Below are 20,894 nucleotides of genomic sequence, written 5' to 3'. Positions count from 1 at the left end.
TCACTAAACCCAAGTCCCCAACTTACCCCCAACTTGTCGTCCAACATAGCGCCCATTCCCACAAACCCTAGTCCACTTACCTAAAAAGGGTCACTAGACAACCTCACCTTACCTTAGGTAAAGTGTCTCTAACCATTTCGGGAAAACCAGCCCCACACTCAAACCTCACATCCGTCCATCACCTTAGCCCCACCTACTAGGCACCATCTCCGAGAATTAACCCAAACCGGCCTAGACAACTTGTCTTTCAAAAGAGACAAGCTGTCCACTTTCCATTTCGGGAAAACCCAGCCTCACACTCAAAACCCCACCTCCCATCATTCACGTGGATCCCTTAGTCCCTTAATCGTAGATGCCCACACCACATAGATCACCCATCACCACTCAACCCTAGCCGTCCACCAAAGAAGCATCCTAGACCCCCTCTTGTCTCTCATGACAAGTTGAACCTTCCCCATACGGAAACCCTAAACTCTTCATACCAACGGTCACTAGCCAACCAAGCCTAGACCATCCACCCTTCACGTGTCAACCTAGCCAACCCAATCCGAATCATCATCATTCTTCCCACCTTAGGCCAACCACTCGACCACACAAACATGAAACCCCCCATGACCGAACCATCTTGTGCTTCCATGCACCACCCACATCCCTACACTTAACCATTACGCCAACATCACAATCCCTTCCACCCTTAGCCCAACCGTTCGGTCATACCATCATAACCAAACCATCCATACACATAGGCCACCCCATTACACCACCCTTAGCCAAACCACTCGGCCATGCACCCAAGAACCACCATAGCCACGCAACCTTGTGCTTCCATGCACTATGTGCATCTTGTCACTTAGGTTGTCCCTTACACCACCATAATCGTCCCATCCTCCACTTGGACAACCAAACTTCATCTGCCTAAGACCCCCCAAGGCCGTGCAAGCTCGAGACCAAGCAAGTTAGCTAGGCTCATTCGGTCACCATCACCACAAGGCAATCTAGGACCCCCCCAATGTTTAGGTACTAGACCGAGGTCCCTGTGACCAAGTGACTTAATACTCCAATTCCTTGTTGAATCTGTAAGTTGCTTTAACTAAAAGTAGCTTGAGCCTTTAACTCATCTAAACCATTGGTCTACCTTCCAATCTTGTGAGACAAGCTTTGACTAAGACTAATTTTCCTCCTTAAATTTGATTGGTTCTTCTTTATGCTTATTAGATAAGCTTTGACTAAGTCTTAAAGTGAATTCTCTTCCTCTTTTTGTTGGCTATCTTATAGCTTATGAGGTAAGTTTAATTAAATAGCCCAAGTCTTTCTTTCCCTTCCAAACCATCGGCTACTTCAATAAGGAAGAAAATCTCTTTTCTCTTCTTCCTCCAAAGCCAATGCCACTTCCCTCTTTTCTTTTCCTCTTCAAGAAATCAAACTCCCCTCATTTTCTTCAAGTTTTGTACCTCCACTTTACCTCCTGAAAGAATCTAGGAGCTTAAGGTAAAAATCTTATTTTAACTCCTTTGATTTTAATGTGATTTTGGGAGCTAACTAAATTGTTTAGCTTATGTTTTGATGTTGTGCTTTGTTTATACATATATATACTCTGTTTTAAGTGATTAAATATATATATATAGGGCTGTTTTGATGTTGTGTTTTGTGTGTGTATATATATATTCTGACACCCCCACATTCCATGTACGGACACGTGGAAATTGAGACGTTGGGATGATGACAACACGGGTCATCACCCTATCGCCAAGTGTCAAGTGTGTGTACATGCAACAAGTATGCAAAAGAAAACACTCAGCGGATAGCAAAAGTCTTATAACTAAGTACCAGAATTTTTCTTTGTTTAATACAAACCCGTTCAAAACATACATAATAAAATATTACAAACCACAAATATTGTTTCAAACTAAACTACAAAACATAAACTCCAAATCAATACTCCGGCGGAGCCGCCTCCTCGAGCTCAACCTCCTCCTCCTCCTCGATCTCTGCATCAAAATCTACGGTACCAAAATGGTGCCGTAGGTAAGTAAAGACCCAAACGCCACAAGATAAAAACATATTAAACTCAAACAATATGCATGAAAGAATGCAAATGCACATATCCCATAAAACCACATTTTTCCACATACGCCAAAATCCCATTTTGGCCCAAAACATATCCTTTAAACATAACCTCGCCATTATCCCCGATAATGGCCCAAAAACCAGACGATCAGAGCACTGTAGGCGAGAATCGCAGGTGGGACTCTACCACCATCCCTGCTCACCACCGTCCCTACGCGTGCACCGTAGGCGGGAATTACAGGCAGGATTCTACCACCGTCCCTATTTACCACCATCCCTACGCCGCGTGCACCGTAGGCAGGAACCATAGGCGGGATTCTAGCACCGTCCCTGTTTACCACCATCCCTACACATGCCTCTGACTCAAACCAGTCAATCCAATCGTTCACATATACCAAAAACATTTCTCGCTTGAAAGCCCAGTTTTCAAGTTCCAACACATGTACATACATGCAATGCACACCTCAAGATACAAAACATCCAACCAATCACAAAATTAACAAAACCAAGCAACTCCGTCCTCAATCCATCCGGCCCCCGAACTCCTCGGACTCAGTCCGGAATCAACCAACCAGTCAAATAATTTATTGTAAGAGTAAAAATATATTTAAATCTAAAATAGAGTTTGGAAAATACTTACAGCGCTATAAGATATTTTTTGAAGGATCACAACGTTGCAAACGGAGGAGAAAAGGCAACGTAACAGTGTATTTTACACTGTGGTCATGGGTTATAAATTACCCACTTTCGAACGGGGACAAACCAAGACTTGGGATTGATAGGGAATGGCCTAGAGATGTTTATGAAGTTAATGGAAGTGAGTTTTGGCCATGGAAGCGAAAAATGAGCAAATCGGAGTTGAGCTCATGGGAGCTGCTTCGGTAACGGATCGGGGCCAGAAATGGGTGGGTTAGGATGGCAAGAGGTAGGAGATGAAGTGGTGAAGAGGTGGTGGCCGGAGGTGGAGCGACGGCGCTGGAAACGGCCAAAAGCCGTGCAGCATAGATGGGCTATAGGGGGTTAACGACAGCACGGGAGGGGCTGGTTTTGGTGGGGAGGTGCTCCGGCCAGTGGGGGATTTTTCTGGGTGGGCAGTGTTGGCCACGTCGTCGGCAAGCGGCTGGTCTGGGTGGGAGAGCTGGACGGCGATGGAAGAGGGAGAGAGAGAGCAAGTCGCGTGCGGGGGGAGAAGGAAAAAGAAGAAGAAGAAAAGAAAGAAAGAAGAAAAGAAGAAAAGGAAAAAGAAAAAAGGAAAAAGGGAAAAATAAAAAGAGAAAAGAAAAGATGGAGAAAGAAAATGAGGTCCAGTCCCCACCTCCGGAGTCCAAAAACTGATCCGACGAAAACGATTTTAAAACTATAAAACGACTGAAATAAATTAAACACCACATCAAACTAAAATAAAACCAATTAAAATACAATAAATTAAAATAAAAGAACCATTATATTAATTAAATTAAAATACTCCTTCAGTGAAAATACACGTAAAAATGGGATGTCACATATATGCTCTGTTTTAAGTGATTGAATGCATATATGGGGCTGTTTTGATATTGTGTTTTATATATATATGCCCTGTTTTGAGTGACCAATTATGTATGGGCTATATTTTGTAGTGACTTACATATATATATATATATATTTATGGACTGTTTTGGGTAACCAAATATATAAGGAGATTTTGTTGGTGTGTTGCTTTTATGTATATTTGAAATAAAGGAGAGTTTTTAATAAGTGAACTTATTTAAAGTCTAAAGTGATTCTTTGAATAAATTTGGTATGAGTATTTGTATAGAGAGTTTATTTTGAAAGTGATGTTATGTCCTATTCCTTGGGAGGTTAAAAGTGTTAGATTATTTGGATTATATGTAATCTTATAAACTTGTTTTAAAAGGTGTGTTAAATGATTTAATTATTAACTTTGAGGTTAAGGATTTGAGCTATTTAATGGGCTATTCTAGTTATTTTATATGTTATGCTTAACTAAATAATATGTGTTAACTAGGTTAATTATTTTCTTATGTTATTATTGTAAAGGTTAGACGAGAGGTTAATTAATTAAGATAACGTTAAGGGTAAAAAGGACGTTAGATTTTAATATCGTGGCTTTCTCTTTTAAAGGGAGGGCTAAAGAAATATTGTATAAGTATTAACACGCTTATGTTATTTATTGGAATAGGACTTATGTTGACAATTGGAAGTATCGAAGAGCATTGAGGTAAGTAACTATGACCATACTTCTTACACACAAAGTTCTCTTATGAAAGAACGTCTCTCTCTCTTCAAATGTTCTTGTAAAGAAGTTGTAAATGTATATACTATATACAAGCCTTTCTTAGTAGCCCCTGTTAAGCACCTTATCGATTATAATTGTTTGTATATGTATAAGGTAATGCATGTACGTAGATGCTACGTCATGAGATTTTCATAAATGGTCTCTCAAAGTATTAATGCCCTACTTATATGTAAGCATGACATGAAATGCTCTTCTTTTTTTCTAAATTAAATGCATATGCATCGAACTAAGAAAAGATAATGAAAATGTTTAACTGCAAAGAAAGAAATGAAATGAAAGAATGTTAAGGCATGAAAATATGTAACTGCATGAAAAATTATGTTTAAGCTTATTCTTTTAAATGACGTTTTTCCATGAATGAACTGTTAAATGAAAAGAATTGAAAAGTAAAGGACTGAATGAAAGAAAGAATGACTAAAAGGAAATGAATGTTTTAATGTATGAAACGACGTAATAGTCATGACTGATAAATGCATGATGGTACCAAAAGATGGGACAAATTGCAATGCCGGGTAAGTAGCACTGTGATGAAGCACTAAAACTGCATGATTAAGTTACTTAAGTGAATAAATTGTTTAATAAAAAATGATTTAAGTACTTAATTATGCAATAGATCATAATACTTGAGTCAATTGATAAATTCTGGTATTTTTGTGCTTAAAAAGATTTATAATACAATTATTTCACATGACAATAAATATTTCATTTTTATTCCTCTCATAACAGGGGTAGTTTGAGCAATACACAGCAAAGATATCATTCAAGTGTGAATGTACACGTGTTGACCATTGCAAGACATGCAACACACATGCAATACACGTGCAGCATGAGCTGCACATTTGCTGTGAATTGTATAATAAAATGACAGCACACACATGCTGGAGCATATCACGTTGAGCAGCAGAGGAACAGAGGCTACAGCAGGAGAAGAAATGGACACAGCACGTTGCAGAAAAAGACCAGCCTTCGGACAGCACTCATTCGAAAAGTAAACATGCAGACCAGTAAACACTCAGACATGCAGCAGGTCAGCAGAAGAAAAAAAGGAAGCAGCTGGCCCTCAACTTTGACAGAGCTGGACTTCACTCAAAGAAACACATGCTGGAGTGCTTTTTGGTTCTACACCTGGGAAACACTCGGACGTGCTGCAGCTGGACGTGCAGGAGATCAGTTATGTGTTGCTGGAAGCTTTTGGCATGTGAAGCTGAGAGATGGAAGCACGTTGAAGACAGCAGGATGCTGGAACTCACAGATGAACGTGCAGCAACAAACCCACATAGATAGCATGCAAGAAAGCAACGGAATCATGTGCTGGACCAAAACCAGAACCATGCACATGCACGTTGCAGGAGAAGAATGGGAAGCAGCAGCAGCAAGGGATCAGCTATTTATTTAGCTGGAAGCAGTAGCACCGGAGGAGGGGAGAGGCAGAGAGAGTTGAGTAGCTTAGCTTTTGAGTTGTTATTTTCTTTCTTTCCTTTTTCGTTTCAAACACTGGGTAGTTTATTTAGTTTTCTTTTCTGCTTCATTCCGTATTCATTCGGACAGCAGAGTAGAGTTTTATTATTCTTTCTTTTTCGTTTTCAGACTAAAGAAGCGGCTGGTTTTGTGACTTACTTCATCTGGTTTTCATTCGTTTAGCTAGAAGCAGCAGAGTTTAGTTGGAGTTTATTTATTTTATTTTATTTTTTTCCGTTCAGACAGTAGGGTGGATGGCTGTTGTTTTCTCATTAGTTCTTAGCTTTTTCTTTCTTTCTTTACGTTGAGTAGCATGAGGCGGCTGGCTTCTTTTTCTTTTCTTCTTAGCTCTTTTGTTTGGCGTCTTGAGGTGGCAGTTTCATTTTAGTTTTCTTAGTTTATTTATTTATTTAGTCTCGTTTGTTTTATTTCTTTGAGTTGATATTTTATAGACTATTTATTTTTCATTCTAGGGTTTAATAGTTAGTATTTTCTTAGTTTTTGATATGGCTTTAATTAGATTAATTTTTACAGCTAGAAACATCATGTGTAGCTAATTTTAGAAACTTGGGTTGTGGAATGAGATTTAATTTATTTTAGGTTCTAGTTTAATGCACTATTTTATGGTTGAATGTTGATTTCACTAAGTTATTAATTGGATTTAAATTGAAAATAGATTGAAGCTTTTGCTCTTGTTTTGTTGTTGACGTAAGGCACAACAAAAGCTTGAAAATTATCAAGGCTTCTCTCAGTTGTTTGTTAATGTGTGTTCGGCTAGTAAAGTAGAAAATCCCTTAAGAAAATATTGCAAAACTTGAGCTTATCTTTTTATCTTCCGATTATCAATGCCTTGATTGGGTTGTTAATTGAGAAAATTATCTAGAATCCAAAATAAAGAGAGTCTCATACCCAACCCAAGTGTTCATTAATTTGTTTTTTTTTAGAAACTCTAATTTCAACTTCGATTATCTTTTTGCATTGCATTTGAATTTTATTTTCATCTCTCATACTCGATTCATTTATTACTCACAAATCTCTTATACGCTTTGATAACCCATTGTCCCTGTGGAATACGATTCTGGACTTATCCTTGATACAACTTGACACTTCTACACTTGGAAGCACATTCGACCACGAGTCAAGTTTTTGGCGCCGTTGCCGGGGACAACTGGTGCTTATTAGAGCATTCCTCTACTGCTGAGAGGACGTTGTGGAGCTGTGAACCTTTTCACAACCTGGGTGACATCTAATCTTTTTCCCTTCTCTCTGTTTATTTTTCATGGTCTTTGATTATCTACTCTTGTTTGTATGACTGGTTGGATTAGAGACCATACATCTCCACTGTTTAGGACAGAATCATTGACATCTTTTAGCTCTGCATCATCTTCTGTTGAATCATCATCAGACACTGATAGCATCATGGCTGAAAATGAGCATCATGGCTGAAAATGAGCATCATGATAGAGAAGTGGAGAATCCAAATAGGACTCTTAGAGAATATCTTCAACCTGTTAGGACTAGCACACCTTCTTGCATCATTTTACCTATTAATGCCAATGCTTTTAATTTCAAACCCGGGATGATTCCATTATTACCACACTTTCATGGTATGGAATCTGAAAACCCCTATTTGCATATCAAAGAGTTTGAAGAAGTGTGTTCCACATTCATGGATAGAACATGCACTGTCATAAGATTGAAACTGTTTCCATTTTCCTTAAAAGACAAGGCTAAGACATGGTTGAATTCCTTAAGACCAAGATCCATTGGGACTTGGCAAGAAATGCAAACTGAATTTTTAAAGAAATTTTTTCCCATGCATAGAACCAATGCCTTGAAAAGACAGATCATGAATTTTGGCCAAAAGGATGTGGAAACATTTTATCATTGTTGAGAACGATTCAAAGACCTTTTAAATGCATGTCCTCATCATGGATATGAGAATTGGAGGGTCATTAGTTTTTTTTATGAGGGGTTGCAACAAAAAATGAGACAATTTGTGGAGACCATGTGTAATGGAGCGTTTTTTAACAAAGAACCTGAGGAAGCTTTTGAATATTTTGATTATCTAGCTGAAAATGCACAATCATGGGATACATCTGATGTTCATGATAGGTCGAAAAATTCAAGGACAATTTTAGGGGTGGGAAATATAATCTGAGAGAAGTAGATGATTTGAATGCTAGGTTGGCTATGATTTCTAAGAAATTAGAAACCATAGAACTGAAGAAAGTGAATGAAGTACAAGCTGTACCTCAGATTACCTTGAGCTGTAATATTTGTGAAGGCCAAGGGCATTCAACTAATGATAGCCCAACCATTCCAGCTTTTAAAGAAGTTCTTTTGGATCAATCTAATGTTGTTAATATGGTTGCTAAATCTTTTTCAGGTCCTTATTCCAACACCTACAATTCAGGATGGAGAAATCTTCAGTTGGAGAGGTGATCAAGCCGCTTTACCTGCACTCAACATAGCTGGTCCTTCACAAATTGTACCCTACACTACTCCAGGAGGTCCAGGACCATCTCAATATGCCAACCACATGGTCCCAGCTCAGAAAAAAAACCTTGAAGACAATTTCCAGCAATTATCCACCAACTTCCAGCAGCTGTCCACCAATTTTCAGCAATTCATGCAAAGCCAAGCTGATATCAACAGTCAAAATTCACAAGCCATTGTTGAGATTCGCGGGTCAGTCACAAGGTTGACTACAACCATGAGTGCTCAAGAGAAAGGGAAGTTCCCTGCACAATCTCAGCCTAATCCCCAAGGCCAAAACTAGCAATTTCAAAGTATGGCAGGAGATTCAAATGTCAAGCAAGTCAAGGCTATTACAACCTTGAGAAGTGGTAAGGTAATTGGCATTCCAGCTCAAGAGGTAGAAAAGAATGGTAACACTTCTAAACCTCCTTCTGAAAATTTGAAATCTGAAAGTGTCCCAAGCACTACACTTGCACCTTTTGCTCAAAGGTTAGCCCCTTTGCACAAAGATAAGCATCACGCTGAAATTCTTGAAATTTTTAAGCAAGTTAGGATAAATATACCATTGTTAGATGCTATTCAACAGATTCCTACCTATGCTAAATTTTTAAAGGATTTATGTACCGTAAAAAGAAAATTGAATGTCCAAAAGAAAGCTTTTCTTACTGAGCAAGTTAGTGCTATTATCCAAACCAACACTCCTCCCAAATACAAGGACCTAGGATCCCCTACCATAGCTTGCATGATAGGGAGCTCAAAAATAGGCCAAGCATTATTAGACTTAGGTTCAAGTGTGAACTTATTGCCTTATAATGTTTATGTTCAGCTTGGATTGGGTGAGTTGAAATCTACTTCTATCACATTGTAGTTGGCTGATAGGTCTATTAAGATTCCTAGGGGTGTTGTGGAAGATGTTTTAGTTCAAGTAGACAAATTCTACTATCCAGTAGACTTTGTCGTACTCGACATGCAATTGACTAAATCATTCTACTTTCCAAGCACCTGTTATCTTAGGAAGACCCTTTTTGGCTACTTCTAATGCACTCATAAATTGTAGAAGTGGAGTTTTAAAGTTGAGTTTTGGAAATATGACCTTGGAACTAAATATTTTTAATCTTTGCAGGCAACCACAAGAAGTTGAAGAAGTTCATGAAGTGAATCTGCTGGAAAATTTCATTGATGAAAACTCTGCACATTACTTTCAACTTATTGATTCTTTAGAGGATTTTGAAGAAGATTTGAAAATATTTGATAATGTTAATAACTCATCTCTTGTTTCCTCAATAGGTCAGCAAGTTACACCACCATGGAGGCCAAAATTTAAGCAACTTCCACCATTGACATCAACCCTCAAGCCTTCGGAGGAGCAATCCCTAACTTTGGACTGCAAACCTCTTCCATTGGAGTTGAAGTATGCTTTCTTAGGACCACAAAGCACCTTCCTTGTGGTAATTTCTTTTCACTTAACTAGTGAACAAGAAGATAAATTGCTAGAGGTCCTTAAGAAGCATAAAAAGTCTATTGGGTGGACAATGGCTGATATAAAAGGTATAAGTCCCTTGGAGTGTACCCATAGGATTTATTTAGAAGATGAAGCAAAGCCTTCTAGGGAAATGCAAAGAAGGTTGAATCCCACAATGAAGGAAGTGGTTAAACGTGAGGTGTTGAAATTGCTTGATGTGGGTATCATTTACCCCATCTCGGATAGCAAATGGGTAAGTCCTATTCATGTAGTTCCAAAAAAATCTGGGCTTACCATTGTTAAAAATGAGCAAAATGAATCGATTCCCACCAGAATTCCTACTGGTTGGCGCATGTGTATAGATTATAGGAAGTTGAATGCCGCCACTAGGAAAGATCATTTTCCTTTGCCTTTTCTTGATCAAGTGTTAGAAAAAGTTGCTGGACATGCCTCTTATTGGTTCTTAGATGGATTCCTGGTTACTATCAATTAGAAATAGCACCAGAGGATCAAGAAAAGACCACCTTTACTTGTCCTTTTGGTACTTTTGCTTTTAGGAGAATGCCTTTTGGTTTATGCAATGCACCAGCAACTTTTCAAAGATGCATGCTTAGCATTTTTAGTGACATGATTGAGAACACCCTAGAAGTGTTTATGGATGATTTTTCTGTATTTGGTGATTCATTTGAGAGTTGTTTAACCAATTTACAAGCTGTTTTGGCCAGGTGTGAAGAGAAGCAATTGCTACTTAATTGGGAGAAGTGCCATTTCATGGTACAACAGGGCATTGTTCTGGGACATATTGTTTTATCTAGAGGACTTGAAGTAGATAGAGCAAAAATTGAGTTGATTACTAAACTTCCTATACCTAAGTCAATAAAAGACATTAGATCTTTTCTTGGGCATGCAGGTTTTAATAGGAGATTTATCAAAGACTTTAGCTCTAGTTCTAAGCCTCTATGTAAGCTATTGATGAATGATGTAAAATTTGATTGGACATCCGAGTGTCAAGAAGCTTTTTGTCGGCTTAAAACTTTGCTAACCACTGCTCCTATTCTTCAACCTCCTGATTGGTCACTTTCTTTTGAAATCATGTGTGATGCAAGTGATTTTGCTATAGGAGCTGTTCTTGGACAGCGTAGGAACAAACTTCCTTATGTCATTTACTATGCAAGTAAAACTTTGAATTTTGCTCAAAAAAATTATTCTACTACTGAAAAAGAATTACTTGCTGTGGTATTTACTTTAGAGAAGTTTCGTGCATATATTCTTGGTTCTCCTATAGTCATCTTTACTGACCATGCAGCTCTCAAGTATTTATTGACAAAGAAAGATGCAAAACCAAGGTCGATTAGATGGATACTTTTACTCCAGGAGTTCAATATTATCATCAAGGACAAGAAAGGAGTAGAGAATGTGGTAGCCGACCATATGTCTAGGCTCACAGTTGCTGAAACTGAACAACCGACACCTGTTCTTGATTCTTTTCCTGATGAACATCTTATGTTAGTTGAAAATTTGCCTTGGTTTGCTGATATAGTAAATTTCTTGGTGGCAGGAGAAACACCACCTCATTGGAGCGCTCAAGATATACGGAAATTCATGCATGAGGTGAGATCGTTCTTCTATGATGATCCTTACCTTTTCAAGTATTGTTCAGATCAAATCATTAGGAAGTGTGTGCCCAATGATGAAATTTCTGGTGTCTTAAATTTTTGCCATACGGAAGCTTGTGGTGGGCATTTTTCAGCCCACAAAACAGTAGCCAAAATTCTTCAAAGCGGATTTTATTGGCCAACTATGTTCAAGGATGCCTTTAGTTTTTGTAAAACTTGTGAACCTTGTCAGAAATTAGGAGGAATCGCTAGGAGAAATATGATGCCTATGCAACCCATACTAGTGATTGAAATTTTTGATTGTTGGGGGATAGATTTTAAGGGACCATTTCCTTCTTTTTATGGCTATTTATACATTTTGCTTGCTGTTGACTATGTTTCTAAGTGGGTTGAGGCAATCCCTTGCAAATCTAATGATCATCAAGTTGTTTTAAAATTTTTGAAAGAAAACATTTTTGCAAGGTTTGGCATGCCTAAAGCCATAATCAGTGATAATGGCACCCACTTTTGTAACAAGCATTTCTCGGCCTTAATGAAGAAGTATGGTATCCATCACAAAATCTCTACTCCCTATCATCCTCAAACCAATGGACAAGCTGAACTAGTAAATAGGGAGATTAAAAACATTCTTGAAAAAACAGTTAACCCAAACAGGAAGGATTGGTCTTTGAGATTGTCTGATGCCTTGTGGGCTTATAGAACAGCCTTTACAACCATTTTGGGCATGTCTCCATATAGACTAGTGTATGGTAAGGCTTGCCATTTGCCTGTAGAATTGGAACATAGAGCGTATTGGGCCATTAAGCAATGCAATTTTAACATTGATAAAGCTGGTTGTGTGAGAAAATTGCAGTTGTCTGAGTTGGATGAGTTGAGGATGGATGCCTACAACAACTCTAAGTTGTCCAAAGAAAGAATGAAGAACTTCCATGACAAACATATCCAACGTAAGACTTTTGAGTCTAATCAAAAAGTGTTATTGTACAACTCTCGGTTACACTTGTTCCCTGGTAAGTTAAGGTCTCGATGGAGTGGGCCTTATGTGGTACAAACTGTTTTTCCTCATGGTGCTATAGAGATAATGAATCCTCTCAATGGTAACATTTTTAAGGTTAATGGTCAAAGGCTCAAGCCTTTTATTTCTAACTTTGCACCTGAGGAATCTACTCTACATTTGCTTGATCCTAATTGATGGTTCTTGATCTATCCATTTCTTTTCATTGTTTTCTTTTGTTTTTCAGTTTTTATTTTTATTTTGGCTGCATTCCTTTCAAAGCTATCCAGGTACTTCCTTTTCCTCTTTCCTTCAGTTTTTCTTTGAATTTTCGGTTCTTCTTTTAGTTGTTTTGCCCCTTAACTGCTCTCTTTGTATAAATTCTTTCGTTTCTCTTGCATCATTAAGGACAATGCTACAATCTAGTTGGGGGGTGGAAGAGAATTTATTTCTCTGTTTGCATGCCTTAGACATGTTTTGGTCCACTTTGGGGGAGTGTTAGTAATGAGTTGAAAGCAGATTAAATCCCTCATTCTTGAAGTTTACACGCTGGAAAGTGATTCAAAAAAAAAAAAGATTTGTTGAGGTCATGGAACATGTGGAATGTAGTGCAAATATGAGTATATGTCAAAAGAGGGACTTATCCATTTTATTTAGTTGTTAAACCAAGGGAAAGATGTTAAAAGTTTTGCTAAAACACACACAACACATACCCGGAAGGCCTAGAAAGACTACATTGAGTCATTGTTAGTTGATTTACACTTCAATTGTTTGAGACTCTAATGAACCATATCCTAATGGTTTAGGAAGAAATCTGAAATGAATTAAATGAGAAAAGGGACAAGCCAGGGATCCAAAAAAAAAAAAAATCCTTTAGGTAGACTAGTGGTAAGGGCTGACTTGTGAAAGTGTGGGTAGGCGCACATTCATAGGTCCGATTCCCCCACTAGGAAATCTAAAAACATAAATTACATCTGTGTAGTGGAAAAGACTGCCTACTACCGGTGTCCTTACAAAAAAAAAAGTAGGCGCCTTTCAAAGTGTAATAGCGTGAAAGCCGCCACTACAATGGTTTTAAATTAGAGTAAGACCATGTGGTTTTTTCAGATTGGTTGTTGTGATTGAAACTGTTAATGTCTCTTGGTAGTCGATCTTTAAATTCTAACCCCATTTCCATGCACTTGAAAGAAAGCAAGCTTTATTACATATAATTCCCTTGGTTGATTAACTAAATGGTGTATAAATCTCTCAGTTGATACAAAATTCATATTAATCTATCTCCAGTATTCTTAAACTCAACAAGTCTATTTCATGGCATGTGATTCTCGAACTTCTTTTGAAACTGTAGCTGGAAATCTCACCTTCGCATGAATTCGTTCACTTTATTTGCTAGAGTCTAGCAAAAAGCTAGTTGGGGGGGTATGATGAAGCACTAAAACTGCATGATTAAGTTACTTAAGTGGATAAATTGTTTAATAAAAAATGATTTAAGTACTTAATTATGCAATAGATCACAATACTTGAGTCAATTGATAAATTCTGGTATTTTTGTGCTTAAAAAGATTTATAATTCAATTGTTTCACATGACAATAAATATTTCATTTTTATTCCTCTCATAACAGGGGTAGTTTGGGCAACACACAGCAAAGATATCATTCAAGTGTGAATGTACACGTGCTGACCATTGCAAGACATGCAACACACATGCAATACACGTGCAGCATGAGCTGCACATTTGCTGTGAATTGTATAATAAAATGACAGCACACACATGCTGGAGCATATCACGTTGAGCAGCAGAGGAACAGAGGCTACAGCAGGAGAAGAAATGGACACAGCACGTTGCAGAAAAAGACCAGCCTTCGGACAGCACTCATTTGAAAAGTAAACATGCAGACCAGTAAACACTCAGACATGCAGCAGGTCAGCAGAAGAAAAAAAGGAAGCAGCTGGCCCTCAACTTTGACAGAGCTGGACTTCACTCAAAGAAACACATGCTGGAGTGCTTTTTGGTTCTACACCTGGGAAACACTCGGACGTGCAGCAGCTGGACGTGCAGGAGATCAGTTCTGTGCTGCTGGAAGCTTTTGGCATGTGAAGCTGAGAGATGGAAGCACGTTGAAGACAACAGGATGCTGGAACTCATAGATGAACGTGCAGCAACAAACCCACATAGATAGCACGCAAGAAAGCAACGGAATCATGTGCTGGACCAAAAACAGAACCATGCACATGCACGTTGCAGGAGAAGAATGGGAAGCAGCAGCAGCAGGGGATCAGCTATTTATTTAGCTGGAAGCAGCAGCACCGGAGGAGGGGAGAGGCAGAGAGAGTTGAGTAGCTTAGCTTTGGAGTTGTTATTTTCTTTCTTTCCTTTTTCGTTTCAAACGCTGGGTAGTTTATTTAGTTTTCTTTTCTGCTTCATTTCGTATTCATTCGGACAACAGAGTAGAGTTTTATTATTCTTTCTTTTTCGTTTTCAGACTAAAGAAGCGGCTGGTTTTGTCACTTACTTCATCTGGTTTTCATTCGTTTAGCTAGAAGCAGCAGAGTTTAGTTGGAGTTTATTTATTTTATTTTATTTTTTTCCGTTCAGACAGTAGGGTGGATGGCTGTTGTTTTCTCATTAGTTCTTAGCTTTTTCTTTCTTTCTTTACGTTGAGTAGCATGAGGCGGCTGGCTTCTTTTTCTTTTCTTCTTAGCTCTTTCGTTTGGCGTCTTGAGGTTGCAGTTTCATTTTAGTTTTCTTAGTTTATTTATTTATTTAGTCTCGTTTGTTTTATTTCTTTGAGTTGATATTTTATAGACTATTTATTTTTCATTCTAGGGTTTAATAGTTAGTATTTTCTTAGTTTTTGATATGGCTTTAATTAGATTAATTTTTACAGCTAGAAACATCATGTGTAGCTAATTTTAGAAACTTGGGTTGTGAAATGAGATTTAATTTATTTTAGGTTCTAGTTTAATGCAATATTTTATGGTTGAATGTTGATTTCACTAAGTTATTAATTGGATTTAAATTGAAAATAGATTGAAGCTCTTGCTCTTGTTTTGTTGTTAACGTAAGGCACAACAAAAGCTTGAAAATTATCAAGGCTTCTCTCAGTTGTTTGTTAATGTGTGTTCGGCTAGTAAAGTAGAAAATCCCTTAAGAAAATATTGCAAAACTTGAGCTTATCTTTTTATCTTCCGATTATCAATGCCTTGATTGGGTTGTTAATCGAGAAAATTATCTAGAATCCAAAATAAAGAGAGTCTCATACCCAACCCAAGTGTTTGTTAATTTGTTTTTTTTTTTAGAAACTCTAATTTCAACTTCGATTATCTTTTTGCATTGCATTTGAATTTTATTTTCATCTCTCATACTTGATTCATTTGTTACTCACAAATCGCTTATACGCTTTGATAACCCATTGTCCCTGTGGAATACGATTCTGGAGTTATCCTTGATACAACTTGACACTTCTACACTTGGAAGCACATTCGACCACGAGTCATACTGGCGGTGCACCCAGTGCTACACCCTGACTGAAAGGGATTCCTAACCCACAGCCACTGGCAGAATCAGGTCCAAAAGACTGCTAACCCTAACACACGGAGAGTAATAGTGTGTACCGGCCAAATGAAAGTGAAAGATGGAAGTAAAGATATGCATGAAAGTATGATGTAAATGTATGTATGTAAGTATGATTTAAATGTATGCATGAAAGTATGATGTATATGTATGCATGAAAGTATGATTTAAACATATGCATGAAAGTGTGATGTATATGCATGCATGAGAATATGATTTAAAAGTATGCATGAAAGTATGAAGTAAATATGTGCATGAAAGCATGACTAAACTCTTAAATGTTTATACATGAAAGTACTATTTAAATGTTTATGTATGCATGCTTTCAAAAGAATAGATTAGATGATTAATAACTTAACAGAATGGTGTAATGCTTACTGAGTATTAGACTCACTTTGTGTTTATGTTTTAAACGTCTAGGTAATGACGAAAAGGCTGGGAAGCAGGGCATTGCTGCAGGGGGAGAGACAAACGTTTAATGTCTTCCCTATTGGTTCGACCTTACATGAATGATGAATTATATTTATGGATGTTATGTTTTTAGGTTGGAATGAGTCCCTTGTCGGTACGTTTTGTCGGGTTTGACTTTAAATCATGTATCTTTTGGTATGGTATAACCATTATGGTGGGGTGATGATAAACCCTCCTAATTGACTGAATGCCTCTTTGTATGTAAGGTAGAGATGGAGTTCCTTCCTAACTAGATCAGTCATGTTTTATGAACGTATGATAGACTCTGGGATTCTTTTATGGAGGAATGTTAAATAGAATGTCTATTAGGTGTTCCCTTTATTAAATTAGAAAATTAGAGTACACGAGTCTCATGTTCATGCCGATCACATAATATTGGGAAAAAATAACAACCAACTGAGAAGACAGAGAAAGAAAAGAAAGAAATAAGGACAGGTATGTACGTAGTGATTCCACCCTTCCCAAGGCAGGGTTGTTACACACATACATATAAATACTTATAGTAAGCTAGAAGCTAAAGTACATGAATGTAGCACAATGTAAGCAAAGCGTATTAGAGTGTAAGCTGAAATGAAATATATTCTAGGGATAGAATATCTCATTTAATATTAATGTGTACAAGACTTACTAATTTAGGGCCAAATTTGCAAAGTTACTCCTCAACTTATGAGAAATTATAAATTTACCCCTAAAAAATATGGATTTTGCAAACGAACTCCAAAAAGTATCAAAATTTATATTTCTCATGTAAATTTCATCCTAAATCCAAATATGAACTCATAAATTTTTTCAAAAAAAACCCAACTATGAGAAATTTCTCTTGGCCGATTCATGTTAGCCTTAAATCTAGGGTTTTGTTGCTACTTGGCCATTTAACACTCTTAATATGCTTAAACCGAAAATGATAACTCTCAAAACCTTATTTCTAAAATCATATTTAGATACTTAACCATACATTTCATAAAAACTTGGACTCACTACATCAAAGAAAATGCCAAAACATCAAGATTAGGTCAAATAAGACCAACTCTTTATGTTCTTGGTCTAACACATTCATATTAACTCCAAGAACTCCTAAAGTCCATAAATAACATTTTTAACATGTTTATCATTCGAAACTCACTAATAGAATGCTTGAATGATCAACCAAAAATCACAAAACACATATAGAACACTCTGTTTTTGCATGAAATCAAGTCAGCATGCTTTTGGTCTTGAAATAAAGTTACTACATCCTTGATTTTTATGCAATAAGTCTTGAAAGGTTACAACCATATACCTTAAATTGAAGTTCTAACTAGATCTAAGCACTAAAACTATCATGTATAGCAAAGTTTCATCACAAGTTATCAAACCCAAGAGCCTCTAGATTGAGTTTAAAACAAACTCTTGCATGTTCTTCATTATTCCAACAAAGATCTAAATCATAACCACTCAAAAGTCCATTATAAATCCATAGATCAAAGACTCAAGAATAACATTTATAAAAATCAAAGTCATAGAGTCAAGATCCTAGAGCTAAAATCACAACTAAGCCAAACAAAAATTTATTTTGAATCAATCGGTTTGTAACACTAAATTATGCAAAATTCTTTTAAAAAATCCTAACATGCTTTTAATCAAACCTTAACTTGATATAATCATGTCAACACTTCATCATATCAAGATATACCCAATATTTGATCAAAATCTCACAAAACTTGCAAAGTTCATCACAAACACCTAAAACCATCAACGTTGAACCTTTCTCTTCCATCAACACCCATTTTCGTCAATTGAATATCCAAGAAACATTTATCAACACACACCCAAGTAAACTAGACTCAATGCTAAATACAATTGAAGAGGTTTATTGTCCAAAAAATACTTGCAAAAGCTTGGAACATAAGGAGAAAAAATTGCCCTGAAACTCTCTCAAGCTCTCTCTCGGTTTTCTCTTAGAAAAAGGATGAAAATGTGCTAAGTGTGGGAAGAAAATGGTGAGGTGTGGGGCATAGCTGGAGGGGATGACTTGGTGGATGAGGGAATGACCAATTGATGTGAGCTTGACTTGTGAAAAAAGGGATAAAAGCTAATGGGAGTGGGGCTAATTTTCTACTGCAACTGAGTGGGTGAAGGGAGGTGACCTTTGCTTGTTTGGGTGACTGTGAATGGCACTATTTGGAGATTATTGTGAGGTGGCATGGTATCCAAGCCATGGCCTTGTAAGGGTGGAGAATCTAGTTGAATAAGCTTGGGTAAAGAGGTGGTTTCGATTGGACTAATATGGGGCTAATCGAATGGTGTTCCCTTAGGGTTCCAGGTTTTGGTTAGGTTTGGTTCCAATGTAAAAATTCTTGGTCAAAAGTAATTACTACAATGTAACGGAGTGAACGAGGGTATAATGGAAAGTACTTGAGTGGTTAGATGCTTGTGGATGTGACTAAACCAAGTGAGTAAACACTTAGTTACAAATCAAATATGTTTAGGGTTTTGAAATGATTTAGGGTTTCGGATTCTCCAAGGGGGCTTAGGGTTTTAGTTTGCTTCAAACCTTTTAAGATTTCATTAGGGTTGAAACCATCTTTTGATTGACCAAATAGTGTTTGCTTGAATGGAATAGTAATTGGTGTAAGAGAGCATGACGACAAGCTTGATTCACACTCCCTCCCTTACACACTATGTCCTCTTGACAAGGGTTTCCGAGTGGATGTATATGATTTTGCCATGTGTCCAAATAAAAAGTTTCCTAGTGATTCTAAGTGAATCTAGACATCCTACATAATGATTTGACAACTGTTTGAACCAGATGCCTCGTGAAGAGTTACTATTCACTTGAAAAACTCAAAACCTTTTATTGCATCATAAAATCCTAAATATTCATACGAGTCTAATAGTGAAATTTGTTTCATAAAATGCTACTCCTAAGTGCTTTAATGAAATAGAAAGGCAATTCTGTCACCATAGTGAATCGGGATCTGACTACGCTAACGAACTAAAACCTAATTGATCACTCGACTAATGAGATCTGTTTAGGATTTCACGACGTTTCTTAGGTCTAAAGAAATTCTTGCATCAAATTACTTTCGAGTCATTACATTAGGCTTGTCACTAGTAAAGCAAATGAGATGAACACATTTGTTAACAATTTCAGTATGCAATCAAATTGAGGATAGTAGGCTGAGCTGTTAGCCATCACTAGATCCTTGATTTTCAGGAAAAGAATATTCAAGAAATACAACCACATACCTCACATTCAAGTTCTAACTTTTTCTAAGAATTAAACCTTGCATCATTTGGCAAAAGTCTCGTCTAAACAAAATACCAAACATCACAACTACTCCAAAATATAAACTTTCTTGAGACATTGGGTTTCAACCCCTACGAAAGCATTAACATGCTTTGAATCAACTCATAACTTGTATATAAATATGTTAGCATTTCACCATGTCAATATCTACTCATCCTTCAACAAAAGCGTCACAAAAATAGCAAAGTTCCATACAAACATTAAAAATGTGATACCCCGTTTTTACGTGTATTTTCACTGAAGGAGTTTTTTAATTTAATTAACATATTAGTTCTTTTATTTTAAATTATTGTATTTTAAATTGGTTTTATTTTATTTGATGTGATGTTTAATTTATTTTAGTCGTTTTATAGTTTTTAAAATCATTTTCGTCGGGTCAGTTTTTGGATTCCGAAAGTGAGGATTGGACCTCATTTTCTTCTCCATCTTTTCTTTTCTCTTTTTCTTTTTCCTTTTTTCCTTTTTTCTTTTTCCTTTTCTTCAAGTTCTTCTTTATTTCTTTTCTTCTTCTTCTTTTTCCTCCGTCCTCCTACGCACGAGCTCTCCCTTCTCTCTTCTTGTCGCCAATCTATCTTCCACCCAGAACCACCGCCGTCGGTTGGTGTGGCCAACACCTCCCACCCAGAAAACCCCCCCCTCCGGCCGGTGAACACCCCCACAAAAAATCAGCCCCATCCGAGCCGCCGTTAACCCCTAGAGCCCCACCTTTTCGCAAAGTTTTGAGCCATTTCCGGCGCCGTCGCTCCACCTTCGGCCACCATCTTTTTACCACTTCATCACCTACATCTTGCCATCCTAACCCATCCATTTTTGGCCCCGATCCGTTGCCCGAGCAACTCCCACGAGCTCAACTCCGATCAGCCCCTTTTTGCACTTCCACCGCTGTTTCCACCGCCACCTACGGCTAAAGCTCACTTCCATTAGCTTCATAAACATCCCTAGACCATTCTCTATCAATTTTGTATCTTGTTTTGTCCCCGTTCGAAAGTGGGTAATTTATAACCCATGACCACAGTGTAAAATACACTGTTACATTGCTTTTTCTCCGCTGTTTGAGACGTCGTAAGCTTTCAAAAAATACCTTATAGTGCTGTAAGTATTTTCCAAACTCTATTTTAGATTTAAATATATTTTTTCTCTTCCAATAAATTATTAGACTGGTTGGTTGATTCCGGACTGAGTCCG

General features: G+C 37.4%; 1 non-coding gene across 1 annotated transcript; it reads right to left on the bottom strand.

Annotated features, from left to right (window-relative positions):
- Positions 1–7,651: 7,651 nt before the first annotated feature.
- Positions 7,652–7,759, bottom strand: LOC122280227. The gene has a single exon (XR_006229812.1). It is a non-coding gene; the product is annotated as a small nucleolar RNA R71 (small nucleolar RNA).
- Positions 7,760–20,894: the final 13,135 nt, after the last annotated feature.

Source organism: Carya illinoinensis, chromosome 10 (genome assembly GCF_018687715.1).
Source record: "Carya illinoinensis cultivar Pawnee chromosome 10, C.illinoinensisPawnee_v1, whole genome shotgun sequence".
In the NCBI taxonomy this organism is placed as follows: Eukaryota; Viridiplantae; Streptophyta; class Magnoliopsida; order Fagales; family Juglandaceae; genus Carya; species Carya illinoinensis.
Note: the sequence above shows the minus strand (reverse complement) of the source record. Positions and strands in the feature narration are given on the sequence as shown.